This window comes from Narcine bancroftii, chromosome 3 (assembly GCF_036971445.1).
Source record: "Narcine bancroftii isolate sNarBan1 chromosome 3, sNarBan1.hap1, whole genome shotgun sequence".
Classification (NCBI taxonomy): Eukaryota; Metazoa; Chordata; class Chondrichthyes; order Torpediniformes; family Narcinidae; genus Narcine; species Narcine bancroftii.
This window is the reverse complement of record NC_091471.1, coordinates 281,250,520-281,263,302: the sequence shown is the minus strand read 5'-3', so window position 1 is coordinate 281,263,302 and position 12,783 is coordinate 281,250,520. Positions and strand designations below refer to the sequence as shown.

General features: G+C 38.1%; 1 protein-coding gene across 1 annotated transcript in view; it reads right to left on the bottom strand.

Moving 5' to 3' along the window:
• Positions 1-12,783, bottom strand: part of gaa2 (alpha glucosidase 2) — a 99,880-nt gene that overhangs the window by 80,597 nt on the left and 6,500 nt on the right. The window lies entirely within an intron of this gene.

Here is a 12,783-nt window from a genome sequence, read left to right as displayed (position 1 = left end):
TATTTATATGGATTGTAGTAAAACTGTTTGATAGGGACCTTCATGGTAAGTTGGAATGGAAGGTTAGGGCAAACAGGACAGAAGGCCAACTGAATAAAAAATTGGCTCAGTGATAACAGTCACTGTGGTTATGGAGGGCAGTTTTTCAGACTGGAGGACTGTGACCATTGGAGTACTTTAGAGTTAAGTACAAGGTCCCTTGAATTTTGCAACGTACATTATTTGTCTAGTGATGTCTGAGGCAAGGTGAGTAAGTTTGAAAATGACACAAATATATGTGCTGCAGTATACGGTTTGCAATGGAATCTAGATCAGATAGAGAACTGAGATAAGGAATGGCAGATGCAGTTCGACAGAAAAGTGTGAGGTGCTGTATTTGGGTAAATCAACCCATGTCCACTAATTCTTGTCTCACCTAACCTCAGTGAAAAAAAACATGCTTGCATTTACTCTATCTATCCCCCTTATCATTTTGTACACCTCGTTCAAATCTCCCCTCATTTTTCTCTGTTCCAGGGAATAAACCCCCAACACTTTTAACCTTTCCCTGTAGCAAAACATGAAATTCTGCAATCCCATGATGTAGTAAAAACACTGAAATGATGGTGGAACCTTGGCATTTCTGAACCTTTCCCTGTATTTCCGTTCCTCAAGGCCCGGCAACATCCTTGTAAATCTTTTCTAAATCTTATTCATCTCTTTCCAGTAGTTCAGTGATCAAAACTGCACATAATACTCCAAATTTAGCCTCACGAATGTCTTATACAACTTTAACATAACATTCCAACTCCTATATGCCAACGCCAACATGCCAAAAGCTCTCTTTACAACTCTATCTATCCACAATGCCACTTTCAGGGAATTATGTATCTGTATTCCCAGATCTCTTTATTCTACTGTTCTCAGCAGTGCCCTATCATTTACCTGGTAAATCCTACCCTCACCTGTACTCCCAAAGTGCAACACTTGTCAGCATCAAAATCCACTTGCCACTTGCAGCCCATTTTTCCAGCTTGTCCACATCTTGTTACAAGCTTTGAAAACATTCTTCCTTGTCCACCCCATCTTGGTGTCAACTGCAAATTTCAAACTCTATTTATCCCATTATCATCCAGCTCGTTGATATCGATAACAAACAAAAGACATAGCTCCAATTCCTGAGGCACACCACCAGTCATAGGCCCTCTGTCAGACAGGCAATCAACCACGACCATTCTCTGGCTTCTCTGCAAAGCCAATATCTAATCCAATTTACTACCTCATCCTGAATACTGAGTGAGTGAACCTTCTTGACCAAACTCCCATGCAGGACCTTGCCAAAGGCTTCACTAACGTCCATGTGGATAATATCCATTGCCTTTCCTTCAACTTGCACTTGAAAAATCTCAAGATTAGGCGTAACCGACAGGACACAAAGCCATGTTGACTATCCCAAATCAGTCATTGTCTAATCCTCATATCCTCCAGCACTCATTCATAGCTAAGGAAATTTTAAATACCCCCTACAATTTTTACACAAGCCTCCCCCAAGGTCCAAGGAGATTTCTTGTCAGGTTCTGGAGAATTATTCACTCTTATTTGCCTTAAGACAACAAGCACCTCTTCCTCTATAATATGGACAGGGTCCTCTCTGCTTTTTTGCATCACTTCCAAGACTGTGTGCATGTCACATGTAAATACAGATGCAAAAACATCCATTTAAGATCGCCCCCATCTCTTTTGACTCCGTGAATAGATGACCATTCTATTCTTCAAGAGGAACAATTTTGGAGGGGAGAAACGTGATGGAGTAGTGGCCCGTTGGGAAAACCAGCCCTCTCCAGGAAAATAGAAAATAAAGTCAGGAAAAAGCAAAGCATAACAGAAATAAAGTACAAGAAATAGAAGATACAGAGAAGAGAAAGAAGATGGCTTCCAAGAAGGAGAAAAGAAGTAAAAAAAGTCACCGGAGAAGAAGGAAGAAGGCCTTACCTGCAGGAAGGAATAGGACGCTGTGGTGACGAGGAGCGCCCGACCCTCGAGGTCAGTACCTGCCCTGCAGAGTCGAGACCCACCAGCTGGTACACTACAAAAATGGCTCTTGGAGCCAAACAAAAGTGCGCAAACATAGGAGAAAGAGGACACCAGTAGGAGGGGGGCTCAGCAGAGGAGCGGGCTGTCACAGACCAAGCAGCTGAGGGACACCCGACACCAGGGCTTTCAGCTGGAAGATAAGGAAGACAGCAGAAGAGGGTGCGAGGAAACAAACATGGAAGACAGACGGAGGAAAGATCGTCAAGAAGCACAACAGATGAGCAGCCCAAGAGGGGAGGACCAGCAAGAAGAGGCCCGACAAAGAGATACAAGCAGCTCAACAGGAAAAACAGACAAGAGACACAGACACAGAGAAGAAGACACAAACACAGATACAGACACAGAAGAAGAAGACCAAGATCTTCACAGAGAAATAGAAGGTAAAACTGATGGACAAAGAGAAATAAAAGGTAAAACTGATGGACAAGGAGAAATAGAAGTAAAACTGATGAACAGAATATAGATAAAGTCTTTTTTGAAGAACAAACGAGATCACTAAAAGAATGGTTATTATTAGAGTTTAATGCAATTAAAAGGAAAATGAAAAGAACAGAAGATAAAATGCAAAGGTTAGAACAGGTAATGACAGAAATAGGGAAAAGAGGAGAGAATGTGGAAGAGCGGGAAATGGCTGTAGAAATGGAAGTAAATGACTTAAGAGAAAAATTGGAAGTGACAAAAAAATTAAAGAGACACAACAGTTGTTATCTCAGAAAATTGATATGTTGGAAAATTATAGTAGGCGAAACAACATAAAAATAGTGGGCCTGAAGGAGGGTGAAGAAGGCACAGACATGAAGGAATTTATAAAAGGATGGATTCCGAAGGTCCTGGGAACGACAGAAATGCAGGAAGAAATGGAAATAGAAAGGGCACACAGAGCATTAGCTCCAAAACCACAGACGCATCAAAAACCAAGATTCATCTGAGGAGTCACGTGATGGAGTAGTGGCCGATTGGGGAACTCCAGCCCTCTCCGGAAAAGTTTAAAAAAAACAGAGAAAACACAAAGGCACAAACATGAAAATTAAAATAAAGTGAAAATAAAGGTGGGAAGAAAATGGCAGCGAAGAAAGAAAAGTCGAAAGCAACGGGAAGAAGAGAAGAAGAAAAGACATCGGAAGAAGAAGGTGAAGGCCTTACCTGTCCGAGGAGGCCCGCTGTGGAGAGAGAAGCCCGCTCCCTCAGGTCAGTCGAAGTCCCGAGCTCGGGACTACAAAAATGGCTCGCGGAGCCAAGCAAAAGTGCGCAACCGCACTTGAGCAAGACAATGAGCAAGACAAAAAAAACACTGACGGGAGGGGGGACCAGCTGAGGAGTCAATCTCCACAGCTGAGAATGACAGCCACAACACAACAACAAGAGGAGAACATAGAAAATAACGAGAACAAGAAAGAAGAGAGTAAAAGGAAATCAAAGAAACAGCAGATAACCAACCCAGAGGAAGAAGAAGTAGAACACAGAGAAATGGAAGATGAAGGGAAGGGCAAGACAATGGATATATATTTTTAAAGAATATATGGAATCAATAAAAGAATGTCAATCACAAGAATTTAGTGAAATAAAAAGAAGAATAAAAAGTACAGAAGAAAAAATGAATAGATTAGAGATGGTCATGTCAGATATAGGAAAAAGAGTGGACAAGGTGGAAGAACGAGAAACAGCCATAGAAATGGAAGTAGATGACTTAAAAAGGAAATTAGAAGAATCTAATAAAAAAGTTAAAGAGACACAAGAGCTGTTAGCTCAGAAGATAGATATAATGGAAAATTATAATAGAAGAAATAATATAAAGATAGTGGGCCTTAAGGAAGATGAAGAAGGCAAGAATATGAGAGAATTTATAAAAGATTGGATCCCCAGGGTCCTAGGAAGACTAGAATTACAGAAAGAAATGGAAATAGAAAGGGCACATAGAACATTAGCCCCTAAACCACAACCACAACAAAAACCAAGATCCATTTTGGTAAAATTCCTTAGAAATACCACAAGAGAAAATATATTGGAGAAAGCAATGAAGAAAATAAGAGAAGACAAAAAACCACTGGAATACAAAGGTCAAAAATTGTTTTTCTATCCAGATATAAGTTTTGAACTCCTGAAGAAGAGGAAGGAGTTTAATACAGCAAAAGCGATCCTATGGAAAAAAGGATATAAATTTATGCTAAAGTACCCAGCGGTACTTAAAATAGTTATTCCAGGGCAGCAAAACAGACTATTATCGGATCCGGAGGAAGCACGAAAATTTGCAGAACAACTACAAAACAGACAGAGAGATGAAGACATGCAAAGAGAGCAAAAATTACCACAAACTATATATATATATATATATATATGTGTGTGTGTGTACATGTGGGTATGTATATTTAGAAAAAAATATATAGAGTATAGATAAGAATTAATAAGGGAAAGTAAGGGAAGAGAGGAATTAAGGAGGGAATTAAGAGAGTGACCTTTGTTATATATGAAGATTAAAATCTTTTCTGGGGGGGGCTGGGTGGGGAAGAACTACGGTCACTGCAAAATCAGTTGACGTTTGCGAGTGATTTCGCAAATCCAAATGGAGAGGGGAGATGTGGTTGCCCGACAAGGAACAAAGGGCAACTCAGGAAGAGGAGAGGATAATGGGGTTAAATGATTTTTAGATAGGAGAGTAATGGAAATATTTTATGTTTTAGAAATGTTGTCTTATAATGCGCTTAAAAAAAGAAAACAGAAATGGATAAGAAGAAAAGGTGATGATGAGGAAACGGAAAGGAAAGATAAACAAAGTATAAGATGGCTATGTTGAATTATATGACTTTAAATATTAATGGAATACATAACCAAATCAAAAGGAAGAAACTGTTAAATTTATTGAAAAAAGAAAAAATTGATATAGCATTCATACAAGAGTCACACTTAACTGAAGTGGAACACAAGAAATTAAAGAGAGATTGGATAGGACATGTAACAGCAGCATCATATAATTCAAAAGCTAGAGGAGTAGCTATATTAATCAGTAAAAATGTACCAATCAAAATAGAAGAGGAAATAATAGATCCAGCAGGGAGATGCGTAATGATAAAATGTCAGATATATTCAGAGTTTTGGAATTTACTCAATGTATATTCATCTAATGAAGAAGATCAAAAATTTATGCAAGATATTTTTTTGAAGATAGCAGATACGCAAGGGAACATACTAATAGGAGGGGATTTCAATCTTAATTTGGATTCAAACATGGATAAAACTGAGGAATACAAGATTAATTTATTTGCTGATGATGTTTTATTATATTTGGTGGATCCGGATATTTCTTTACCTGCAATTCAAGAATGTTTAGAAATTTATGGCCAATTATCTGGTTACAAAGTAAATTGAGCTAAAAGTGAAATTTTGCCAATTTGTAAAGATGATTATTCAGTATATAAAAATATTACAAATTTGAAGTGGACTACACAAATTAAATATTTAGGAATTAATGTTAATATGGAATTTCAAGAATTATATTCAATTAATTATTTTCCTTTAATAAAAAGGATTAAATTAGATTTGATTAGGTGGAGGGATCTACCTTTGGGTTTACTAGGGAGGATTAATACCATAAAAATAAATATTTTTCCTATAATACAATATTTGTTTCAATCAATTCCTTTTTTTAAACAAAAAAAGTTTTTTTAAGGACTTATATAAAGCGATTAGAGAATTTTTATGGAAGGGAAAATTTCCGAGAGTACCAATGAGAAAATTGATGTGGGATTTTCAATTTGGAGGTTTAAGATTACCGAATTTTCAGCATTATTATGAAGCAGCTCAATTCAAATTTCTTAGTGCATTAATGAATATGGACGACCCACGTAGTTGGGTAAAGATAGAAATGGCGGTTATTTTAGAAAAATTTCCTCATGAGTTTTTGTTTCGATGGAATAAAAATTTATTACGAACTTATGATGTACCAATATTGAAACATTTATTGAATTTATGGACAAGTAAACTTAAAAAATTGGGACTTAAAAATATATATTCTGGAAGATTGCCATTATATAATAATCAACTTGTTCCTTTCACGGTCTCCAATGCCACTTTGAAACAATGGGAAAAGAAGGGAATAAAAAATGTATCTGATTGTTTTTCTGAGGGTTGTTTTTGTTCCTTTGACGAATTACAAAGGAAATATGGTATTAGTGCAAATTCTATATTTGTATATTATCAATTAAGAACTTTTGTAAAACAGTTATGTGGTCGACATATGATTTTATTGCCTGAATCTAGTTTTGAAGAATATGTACTTTCAATACCAAAAAAGGGATATATATCTGATTTGTATTGTATTTTACAAGAAATTGATAGTAAAAAAGATTGGGATAAAGATAAGTTGAAATGGGAAAAAGATTTAGGACATAAAATAGCTGAAGAAGCTTGGATGGAAATTTGTCAGAATAGTATTCAGAAATTAATTAATGCTAGACTAGCGATGATTAATTATAATTTTATTCATCAGCTATATTTAACGCCGGAGAAATTAAAAAAATTTGGTCTTAGTAAGTTGGATTCTTGTTTTCGATGTGATCAGACGGCCAATACTTTTTTGCATACTGTTTGGCTTTGTGATCGATTACAACAGTTTTGGAAAGGTATTCAATCTATTTTTAACAGTTTATATAATATTCATCTTGTATTAGATCCCGATATATTTTTATTAGGGAACATGCAATCATTAATTGATTTAGGTTTAGAGGATTATCAGATTTCATTTATCTATTTAGCTTTAGTCGTGGCTAAGAAATGTATAGCACTTACTTGGAAAGATAGAAATATACTAACTTTAGATAAGTGGTATTTGGAAATGAAATTTTGTTTGACTATGGAAAGGATATCTTTTTCAATTCAGGATAAGATGTCTTTTTATAAGTTAAAGTTTTTCGGGAAATAAACTATTATCCTTTGAACAATTGAAGGATAAATATAATATAACTGACGATACAAGGTTGGCATACTACCAACTGAAATCCTACTTGAAGGACAAATTGGGAAACAGTCTGAGGTTACCAGAAGGAAGTAATTTTGAAATTGTGATTACAGATACAATGATAATCAAAACATTTATAACAAACATGTATATTAAACTACAAGAAAAGGAGAATGAGGAAACAAATGGTAAAACCAAACAAAAATGGGAACAAGATCTAAACATAAAGAAGGAAACATGGGAGAAACTATGCTCCGGAACCATGAGAAATACAATAAACACAAGGTTATGTATGATACAATATAACTGGATACACAGGTTATACATTACACCTCAAAAGTTAAATAAATGGGACCCAACAGTATCAGACAGATGTTTTCGCTGTAAAAAGGAAACGGGAACAACAGTTCATGCAATCTGGACGTGTGAGAAAGTGAAAATATTTTGGGACGATCTAAACCAGATGCTAAATAAAATCACAAAAAGCAATATAGCAAAAAACCCAGAAATCTTCCTCCTAAGCAATATAAAAAACAAAGAATTTGGACTTGATTTGGATGGAGCACAAAAAAGATTTGTTATGATAGCCCTAGCTGTAGCAAAAAAATGTATTACGTCAACCTGGAAATTAGAAGATAATTTGAGAATACAACAATGGTATATAGAAATGAATAAATGTATTCCAATAGAAAAAATAACATACAATTTAAGAAATAACATTACAATATTTGAACAAATATGGGAGCCGTACATGAAACACAATAGAGAAAACCTACCGTGGTCATCTACCACCTAAAATGACAGAAGGAGAAGATAATGAAAAGAACTGACTCAGTAGAATTTCTTGTTTATTTTTATTGAGTGACAACATTGTTTAAAGGGTTTAATGTATTTTATATTCTGAACTTTAAATAAGTGGGAGGGGAGGTGAGGGAGGGAGGGAGGGGAGGAGGGAAGGGGGGGTAGAAAACGACACTGTATATATTTGAAAAGAAAAATGTATGTATCTTGATCAATATGGTTGATAGTGTGAAAAATAAAATTTTTTTAAAAAAAACAAGATTCATCTTAGTAAAATTTTTGAGATATACGACGAGAGAAAATATGGAACGGGCAAGGAATAAAATTAGAGAAGATAATAAACCATTGGAATACAAGGGTCAAAAAATATTTTTTTACCCAGACATAAGTTTTGAACTCTTAAAGAGGAGGAAGGAATTTAATACAGTAAAATTAACTTTATGGAAAAAAGGTTATCAATTCATATTAAGACATCCAGCCGTTCTTAAAATATTTATACCCAGGGAGCAAAACAGACTGTTCTTGGATCCAGAGAAAGCGCAAGAATTTGCAGAACGTTTGCAGGACAGGAGAAGAGATGAAGAGATGTAACAAGAATGAAGAACGGCGATATAGTATATATAAAGATGTAAAAACAATGTATATGTAAAGAACTAAACAGAGAAAAGAGAAGGGAAGGAAGGGAGTAAGGGGAAAAAAAAGAAGAGAGCTTTGTTATATGTGTTTTAAAAAAAGTGTTTTCTGGAGAGGGCTGGGTAGAGGGGGAATAACCATCACTACAAAATCAGTTGGCGCTGCGAACAAGATCGCAACCCAAATGAAAAGGGGAGTTGTGGTTGCTCGGCAAGGGGTATGGGGCAATTCAGAGGTGGGGGGGAACTTTGGGGTTAAGGTATTAGTGGATGTGGGAACTGCGGGGGTACTTTATGTCTTAAATGTGTTGTTGTATATTAAGTGTAATAAGAGAAAACTAAGAGATGAAAATGGGGAAAAGGGGGATGGAGGTGGCAAAGAAGTGGAAAAGAGATATATGCAAGAACATTTTGGGAAGAATTAAATCAGATACTAAATAAAATTACAAAAAATAACATGCCAAAAAAAAGAGATATTTCTTTTAAGTAACATTATAAGTAGAGAATTAGGCCTCAAATTGGATAAAGTGCAAAATAAAATTCATTATGATAGCCTTAGCGATAGCAAAAAAATGTCAACTTGGAAAATGGAAGAGAGCATGAGAATACAGCAATGGTACATGGAAATGAATAAATGTATTCCATTGGAAAAAATAACATATAATTTAAAAAATAATGTTTGAACAAATTTGGGAACCATACATGGAACATATCAGAGAGAGCTTGCCTACGACCTCCATCCCCTAAAATGAGAATGAAAATGATAAGAAGACAAAATGACTAGATTCAGTGTGTAATGAATAGATGATGCATTTTTCTTGTTTGTTTTCCTTTGTGTGAAAATATTGTTTTATGGTTTTATTGTAATTATGCGTATTGGAGGGGGGTGGGTAGAGGGGAGGGAGGGAAGTGGGGGAGGGGGAAAGGGGAGAAAAAGTGTAAATTTAATGAGATACGTTTGTACATATTTTGGTTGATATGGTTCACAGTGTGAAAAATAAAAAAATTGAGGAACAATTTTGTCATTTGACTGTGTTTCCGAGAATGTGAGAATCTAAGCTGAGAAGGATTAACTACAAGTTGAGTGAGTTGGATTTAGAAAGGATGTGAGGGGACAGTTCTTCACATGGTGGTGGGCACGAGGAACGAGCTGGCAGACAAAGTGATGGAGGCAGAAACATTACCTTTCTGAAAGGGATACTTAGATACATAGATGGATGGGAGAGGATTGGAGGGTTGTGAGCCAAATGTGGGCAGGTGGGACAAAAGCAGGAGGACACAGACAGGAGAGGTCTGTGGGCCTGTTTCTGGGTGGTAGTACTCCATGACTTTATGACTAACCGCAAGTTATTACATTTTTGGAGGTCAAATGCAAGGAGAAAGAATACAGTAAATGGCTGGATGTATAGCCACGTTGCCACACAAATGGATTGACTGGTACAGAAGACTTGACATCATTGGTTGGGTATGGAGTAAACAGTTGGCAAGTCATGTTGCAGATGTGTAAAACTCTGGTTTGGCCACATTTGGAGTTCTGTTTGCACATCTTAGTCTCCACATTATAGCAAGGATAGGGATGGGTTTGGAGAGAGAACAGAGGTGGTTCACAAGGAGAGACTGGACAAACTTGAATTGCTTTAAACACTTTTCATTTCCGTTTCCCAGCATCTGCATTCCTTTTGCTTTCCCGATAAGAGGAACGTAGTCACTATTAGAACATGACACTCCTCATTGTACTAACACTTCTGACTTAATATCCACTTCAACTCAACACCCCATGGCCACACTGACATGTCTGTCCATAACCTCATTTACTGCCAGCTTGAGGCCACACACAAATTGGAGGGGCAAAGTCTTGTATTCTATCTCAGCAGCCTCCAACCAGATGGCAATAGACAATAGACAACAGACAATAGGAGCTGGAGTAGGCCATTTGGCCCGTCGGGCCAGCACTGCCATTTTAGATCATGGCTGATCATTACCATCAGTACCCCTTTCCAGCCTTATCCCCATAACCCTTTAACTCCGTTACCCACAAGAGTCTTATCTAACTCTCTTTTGAACATAGTCAGCGAATCCGCCTCTACCACCCTCTGTGGCAGAGCATTCCACAGATTCACACTTCTCTGGGTAAAAAAATGCTTTCTCATCTCCGTCCTAAAGGGCCTACCCTGTATTCTTAAACTATGCCCTCTAGTCCTCGTCTCCCCCATCATTGGGAACAAGTAATCAGACTTCACCTTGTCTATCCCCCTGATGATTTTGTATACCTCAATCATGTCCCCCCTCATCCTTCTAAACTCCAATAGATACAAGTCCAGTTTTTCTAGCCTTGCTGCATATGACATCCTTGCCATCCCTGGAAGTAACCTTGCAAATCTGCGCTGCACACCCTCTATAGCTAGTATGTCCTTCCTCAAGTTTGGAGACCAGAACTGGACGCAATACTCCAGGTGGGGTCTCACCAGGGCCCTGTATAACTGCAGAAGGGCGTCTCTGTTCCTATACTCCAATCCCCTCTGTATGAAAACCAACATTCCATTTGCCTTCTTCACAGCTTTCTGAACCTGCATGCTAGCCTTCAGTGACCGGTGAACAAGTACACCCAGATCCATTTGCACTTCCCCACTCCCTAGCTTGTCTCCATTTAAATAATACTCAGCTTTCCTATTACTTCCCCCAAAATGAATAACCTCACATTTGTTCACATTGAAATTCATCTTCCATTTAGCCGCCCACTCCTCCAGCCTGTCCAAGTCCCTCTGCATTTTCCTTACATCCTCCTCACACCCCACACCGCCACCCAGTTTAGTGTCATCTGCAAATTTGCTCATGTTATTTATAATCCCCTCATCCAAATCATTAACATAAATTACAAACAACTGAGGACCCAACACCGATCCCTGAGGCACTCCACTCGTCACATCCTGCCATTCTGAAAAAGACCCATTTACTCCAACCCTTTGTTTCCTATCTCTTAACCAGTTTCCTATCCATGTCAGCACCTTACCTCCAATACCATGCTCCCTGGTCTTGCCCACTAGACTCCCGTGCGGTACCTTATCAAAGGCCTTCTGGAAGTCCAAATACACCACATCCACTGGCTCTCCCGAGTCCACCCTCTTTGTCACATCCTCAAAAAATTCCAGAAGGTTAGTCAAGCATGACTTACCCTTAAGGAATCCATGCTGACTAGCCCTTATACTATTATTACTGACTAAGTGTTCTGCTATTTCTCCTTTTATGATGGACTCCAATATCTTCCCCACCACTGATGTCAGGCTAACCGGTCTATAATTTCCCGTTTTCTCCCTCCCTCCTTTCTTAAAAAGCGGCACCACATCAGCCACTCTCCAATCCTCAGGGACCTCCCCGGAATCTATGGAACTTTGGAAAATGTCGACCAGTGCCTCCACAATTTCCATAGCCACCTCTTTAAGCACCCTAGGATGCAGCCCATCAGGCCCTGGGGATTTATCAGCCCTCAGTCCCAACAATTTACTCATAACCTCCTGCTTCTGGATCCGGATATCCATTAGATCCCCTACCTCCCCAGTAAAGTTCCCCAAGTCTCTTGGTACCGCATGACCACTACCCCCTAACTGACTATAACCTATATCCTCCTTGGTGAAGACAGTTGCAAAGTATTTGTTAAATTCCTCTGCCATCTCCTTGTTTCCGGTAATAATTTCACCCTTGCCCATTTTCAAAGGGCCAATTTTAGACCGAACCAATTTCTTCCTCTTCACATACTTAAAAAAGCTTTTGCTATCCTCCGCAATATTATCTGCTAATTTCCTCTCATACTTCATTTTCCCGTCTCTTATGCCTTTCTTAGTTACCCTCTGATGTTCTTTGAAGGTTTCCCAATCCTCTAATTTCCCACTCCGCTTCGCTATCTTATAATTACTCCCTTTGGACTTGATAATGCACTTGATTTCCTTAGTTAGCCAGGGCTGCCATTTGCATCTCCTAGAGCCTTTCCTCCACTTTGGAATAAATTTGTCCTGAATCCTGTGAAAAATGTCCATAAAAACCTGCCATTTTTCCCCAGTTGTCCTCCCAGCTAGTGTATCTTCCCATTTTATTTTGGATAGCTCCTCCCTCATAGCTGCAAAATTCCCTTTATTTAACTGAAGTACAGATGCTTCCGACTTCCTTTCCATTTCCCTTTCCAATTGCAGCTTAAAAGTAACCATACCATGGTCACTATTCCCTAATGGCTCCCCTACATCAAGGTCACTTATTAAGTCTGCGTCGCTGCACAGCACCCAGTCCAGAATCGACTTTCCCCTGGTAGGTTCCTCCACTAGCTGTTCCAAGAAA